The 6,121-nt window shown below is 43.1% G+C and overlaps 1 protein-coding gene across 4 annotated transcripts in view; it reads right to left on the minus strand.

The window, feature by feature from the left end:
* The window catches only part of satb2 (SATB homeobox 2), a 63,582-nt gene extending 62,392 nt beyond the window's left edge, over positions 1-1,190 (minus strand). For 2 of the 4 annotated variants that reach the window (XM_007578852.2, XM_007578851.2), the window contains exon 1: positions 1,015-1,190. The gene's annotated coding sequence lies outside the window, so the exon portion shown is untranslated. The remainder of the gene's footprint in view (positions 1-1,014) is intronic. The other 2 variants (XM_007578850.2, XM_007578849.2) reach the window with 1 other exon arrangement.
* Between the last annotated feature and the right edge of the window lie 4,931 nt (positions 1,191-6,121).

Genomic DNA, 6,121 nt, shown 5'->3' on the forward strand with positions numbered 1-6,121 from the left:
TCACCTGATCAGGTGCGAAGAAGCTCCGCTTTAAAAACTAAACGCTACAAAACCAGGAAGAAATGCATCTTGATTTAACCTCCGGTCCAAAACATCTGGGTTCTGCGCAAGCTTACAAAATAAAAATATTGAAATACAGAAATAGCAGAGATTATTTTTATGATTCCCCCCCCCCCTTTTTTCGTCGAGCAGCAGGATGGAGTATTGCTCCTGACAGGACGGTCCTCTCGCTGCGGGGCTGCTTCTCATTTGTGGCCTCCCAGCCTCTCACTCCGCCGCCTCTCTTCACATTTTTTTTTTTTTTTTTTTCTGAACGCACCGCTGCTCAGTCACAAGGCCTTCATCTGCGTCTGTTACCTGCAAATTATTCGATTTATTCAGCCCGGCTTCCAGTGCTGACCCAATGAAAAAGCGACAAAATGATCCAAAAACACGCGAACTGTAATGATTGACGGCTCTCGCGGTAATTGGTCATTAATTGTTTTTCTTGCACGAGTTAAAATGTGACGAAGTGACGCATTTTAAAACGGATTTAATCTGTCACTAGAAAGATACATTATGGATAAATATATCTATACATATATTTATATATACACATATATATGCTGCGGCGGAGGTTCATATATAATGAACACTTTTAAATAAGGATGGTTAACATTTATCACTGGTAAGCTACTCTTATAATATAATTATGGTTACATGGCTTAAACGAAATTGCTTGAGGTTTTCCGAAAAGAAAATCATCCCACAAATAATTTCCAATTTTTACTCATGATTCAGATTGATCAGAATTAGAATTAGCCAACTGTCTCTACTGTACAATTATCAAACTGAATTAGACCACTAGTAATGGAGAAGGCGAAGAAGATCCACTTCTGTTGTCTTATTTACAGCTACAGTTTACTTCCATGTGTTCGGAATCGTTTAGAGTGTGTGCGTGTATGTGTGTGTGTGTGTGTGAGAGAGAGAGAGATAGAAAGAGAGAGAGAGAGTGTGTGTGTGTTCTGCACTCACTGTTCACGGCGTGTCTGTAGCGCTGCTGCCCGCCGAAGAGGCTCTGTCCATTGATCAGCAGTAGTGAATCCAGGGCTGGACCTTGGTTCGGGTCCGGGTCCTTCTGTTGTCGGACCAGATCTGAACTCGGAGCAGAAGATCCGGAGAGAAAGAAAAAGTTCTCCGAGAGCGCGCGCTCGCTCGCTCACGTGTGTGTCTGTCTCTCTCTGTGTGTGTGAATCTGTGCGGTTTGTGCGCAGAGCGGCGCGGTCAGAGTGGAGCGGTGGCCGGATGATGGGCGCTCAGGAGCGGCTTACTGAGACGGTCTGCGGACCGGACTGCGCGGCACCGGCTCTGGGTGAGTTCCTCTGACTTTCTCTGTCCTCCGGCCAGCTCTCTGTGCGTCTCCAGGCTGAGCCCGACTGGATTCACGTCTTCATCCTCGAAAAGAGGGAGAGAAAGAGACAGGAGGCGCAAAAAAGGAGGAGAAAGAAAAAGAAAAAAAGCGCGGGTCAGTCCGAGATGAAAAAGAAAAAAACCTGAGCCAAAAGTAACAAAAAATAAAAAAAATAAAAAAAAATAGAAAGAAAAGAAGAAAAAGGAAAAAAAAAACAAAAACAAAACAGCAGCGTCTGAGTTCCAGTTGTGCAGCGGGCGCAGAGCGCTTTGGAATCACACTGTCACTTTCAATCGTCCACTGCGCTGACGGCTGCAGCGCCTGATAGAGGGAGGAGAGAGGGGAGGAGAGACGGCCAGGGGGAGGAGAGGAGCCGCCGCGGAGGGGCTCGGTGGGCCGGATCTCTACTGGAAGTGACCAGGGAGGAACTCTGCTGATCCGGATCAGGAGAGGGTCGTGACCCGGCGGCGGAGGGACACCCTGCGGGGCACAACTCGGCCCGAGGCATAAGCGAACTCAGCTGCTGTTTAAGGCCAGCAGGGGGCCCTCAAGAGCGCTTGATCTCTGACACAGCTTGAAGTTCAGAGCCGTTCTGTGATTCAATTCACTTCTTAAAGATGGAGGAGACAAACCGATTCCTCCGACTGCAGCCTGGAGATCAGACCGTCTGTGCAGAGCAGGAAGCAGGAAGTAGGAAGCAGGAAGTAGGGGCCAGCTGTCATGCTCTCAGCAATTAGACTGCAAGACTGACTGAGCTATCGACATAGCTAATGCAAGCAACATGATATGTATTTTATTAATTTTTGTCTGTGTTTTTAGCATAACTATCAGACTAAGTGCTGTGAAGCCAGTTTTGTTCCTGTTGCCATAAGCTTCCAAAACTTTGATTTAGCATAGTTTTAATATTGTTTTATTTTATTTTTTTACCTTGTAATCTTATCCAAATGTCAATACTGTATTTGTGTTGGTGTTTGTTTTTTTTCTTATTCTTTTAAATATTTCAAAGTACTGAGAACCAGACCACTGTGAATCATGTTATATTAATATTTATTGTGTGTCTTTGTAAAGTTTCCTGTTTGGAAAGAAAACCAAACCACTTCACTGAACACACCTAAAGGTAGAAATAAAGTTTGAGTGAGTGAGTGAGTGAGTGAGTGAGTGAGAGAGTGAGTGAGTGGTCGGTCGGTTCTGACATTTCTTTTCTTTGAAAGAATTTAACACATTTTACAAGTGAAATGCTCACAGTAATCATTTCTGCTGATACCTGAGTCCCGTTTTGCTGATTATTAGTAACTGATGGGTTTCTGCTTTTAAACACCAAGCTGCTTCTGACCGGGTGACTCCACGATTTATTTTCTGCTGGTTCTAGATGAGAAAATGTGAACTGGAGTTTAGCTCCCCATATCAAATTCTTCGTAGGATTTGCTCTGAGTTCTGTTCACTGAACTATTTGTAACCAAACATGCAGAAACCTTGAGGTTAGAGAAGAAATAAACTTGTCGGAGTGTTTTCTGCTTCGCAGCATGAACTTATCAGGCTGGTATCTGCAGCTTCTCTCCGTCTCATCCAACAGCCACAAACTGAAGTCCATGTTCTGATGTGTGTTAATAAGTAGCCTAATAATAAGTCCAGGATGAGCTCCCTCTCTCCCTCCCTCCACTGTGTCCACATCAGATGCGCTGCAGCGTTAATCATAAACCTGTGGGGTGATAGACAGATGTCACAGCACCGTGTCTAATAGATAAGGAAGCCTGAGAAGGTCAAATGCCACCGAGGGCTGCTGCAGGGGAGTGTTCCCTCCCAGCAAAAAAAACAACAATAAAAAAAAACAAAAACACATTTCATCTTTTGTTGTGATTGTTGCATATAGAGTAGGCTGACTTTAGCAGGAATAAACGTTTCACATGTTGGAAACCAGCATTTTCTGGCAACATGGAGCGCGTGGTTGGAGTTTTTAAGGGTTCATGTTAACGAACAGACAGGGCCGGCTCTAGGCTGTTTAGGGCCCTGATCCGAATTTGATGTTGGGGCCAAAAACAAAAAAACAACAGCATCACAAATAACTCTGTTGGTGCTTAAGAGGGGCGCATCCAGAGAGTTTGGTATGGGGGCGACCAGGTGGAGATGGTCCACCTGGGGCGGACCAGACTTAACAAGACTTAACAAACAGACAAATGAAGGACGACTAAATAAATACATAAATAAGTTTACATCTCACATCAGCTCACTGAGTTATTTAATACATAAATAGAATTTGGAATAGCACGTTTTTAAGCCTATAGCAGCAAATCAACAACATTTAAATTCTGGGGGGAAATGTTTGCTTTTCAGATGTATTTAGGATCAGTTACAGAATGCCTGGAGTGAGACGTCAGGAGGGATTCCTTGATGCATCAATTCACAAACGGCTTCCTGAGCTGGGATGTAAAACATAATTAATCACTTATTAAATGTCTGAAGCAAAATGAGATTTGAAATCCAAACAAGTCTATGAAATCATTTTTGATTCATTGGAGCGAATTTAAAAGCCGTTTTGTTCTTCATTTACTTAATGACTGTTACAGCATTTTAAGATTTATAATCTGTAAGGATTAAAGATCCCTTGGATGCCGCTTGCTGGTCTGAGGGAGCTTTAACTAGAGGCAGAGTTTGCCCATACCTTGGGCCGGCTGTGCATAAACAGCTTACCGGTTATAACAAGGAGATTAGATTTTTCAGCCAATAGAAACTGAATATTCACACCTTCCCAACATGACTTAGCGCTGAGATTTATAAAAAATAAATAAATAAAAAAAAGGAAAAGAAAAAAACTATCCACAAAGGGCACAAAGGGCCGCGCAATGCACGAGGACGCGCGAGAGGGGGTCGCCGCGCGCGCAGAAGATGCGCAGACCTGCCAGAGAAGCTGCGGCGCAACTATTATGATTTAATGTGACAAATATGCGACGAATACAATGCTGACGGAGATCTACGCCTCCTTCAGATGTTTCTAAAATTATTATATTTTTGTAGAAACGTCATCACGGAGCTCCTCGCTCCGCCGCAGAGCGCCAATAACACCTGGAACAGAATAACTTGATGCTACACGTAAAATATTCGTGGCTTTAATTTCATAAAACAATTCTGCTCTTAAAAGAATATAGTATTTTTATTGTTTACTAAGTTGAAATAATTAAGTTTGTGTTTCATTTTTCAGTGTATTTCTTTCCTCCAACAAATATATAATTATAATAATAATAATAATAATAATAATAATAATAATAATAATAATAATAATAATAATAATAATAATAATAATAATAATAATAATATTAAATATCTCTTGTTATTATTGGATGAATTATTTATTAGCAGCTCCAGATCAGGCAGAAAGCCGACTCTGACTGTCTGCAGGCAGCGAGTCTCAGGTTGGAACATGAACGGAACTCATGAATAAAAATACTGAAAAAATACACACACAAAAAATCGTCATAGGGTTCTAGTTTGCTGAGTTTCATTTAGAAACTGTTTTTTTTCCTGTGTGTGTGTTTTTGTTTTTTTTGTTTTTGCGCAAAACAAAGAACAGAAATCTTCCCAGAAACACTCGGCAGTAAATTATTGAAGCCTCCATCCTCTCTCCCTCCCTCCGTCTTATTTTCCCACTTCTTGTGGATCTACAGATCAACTCAAACAAGCGTGCAAATTCCCACAGCGGGGTGAGCCCGAGATGAAATATTGATCCCTGAAATAAACAGGCTGATTCTGAGACAAAAAAGAAAAATAAATCAAATAAAACCCCAGAGTTCTTCGAGTGAGCGGAGGAAGACGCAGTGCGGCGCAGGTATAAGGCCTCCGCCGGGATGCCTGCAGCCCCATCACTGCTGCAGCCGCCGCCGGGGAGGAAAAGCAGAGCAATATCAGGGTTATTATGTTAAGAGCAGATTCATAGAAAGAACGAGTATGATTTTGTGCAGAGCACGAAGCTCATCTAAAATTCAACAAGTCAGCGGGTCATATGGAGAAGAACGCGCCTGGCTCGGATCAGGCAAAATGAAGCGTGAAGAAGGAAGCGCTCCTCTGGCTGCAGCCCGCAGCGCAGCTGATGCGCAATAAATCATTTCTTCAACTATTAATGACGGCGCGTTTCATTTTCAGGGGCCGTTCTGTTCCCCAGCTCCTCTGGTTAGAGGCTCCCGGTCACCTGGTCACATGGAGCCGGTGGCATCACTCTGTGCGAACAGCGCGGCGGTGTGGCAAGCAGGAAGAGGCTGCAGCTGCGCAGGAGGCAGGCCAAAGTGGCGCAAAGCAACGCGGAGCGGCAATTCTGGTCAGAGCGGGAGAAGAAGGAGCAGTTTGGTCCGGAGAGTGGATGGAAAAAAGGAAGGAAGGAGAGAGAGAGAGAGAGAGAGAGATAAATGAATAAAGAAAGAAAGATTGTTATTTCTTTTGTGAAATATAAAAAACAAGGAAAGATTTTTTTAATTTTTTTACTAACATCATCAGAACGACAGGTCACTTATTGTTGGGGCGGTTTGAGTTCTTCTGAGGCCTTTTGTTGTTCAGCTCAAACTTTCATCATTTCCTCTGAAACCAAGAAAAGAAATGAAAGTGGGAGATGACGAGATAAAAATCTAAAGTCAGATCTGGAAAAAATCCTCGGAGCCTCAGATCTGCTGCGGGGATCTCCTGTCCATTTAAAACACGGTTGCTCACAATCTGACAAAGTGGGCTAGGTCTCCACCACACACACAC

This window comes from Poecilia formosa, unplaced genomic scaffold (genome assembly GCF_000485575.1).
Source record: "Poecilia formosa unplaced genomic scaffold, Poecilia_formosa-5.1.2 Scaffold494, whole genome shotgun sequence".
In the NCBI taxonomy this organism is placed as follows: Eukaryota; Metazoa; Chordata; class Actinopteri; order Cyprinodontiformes; family Poeciliidae; genus Poecilia; species Poecilia formosa.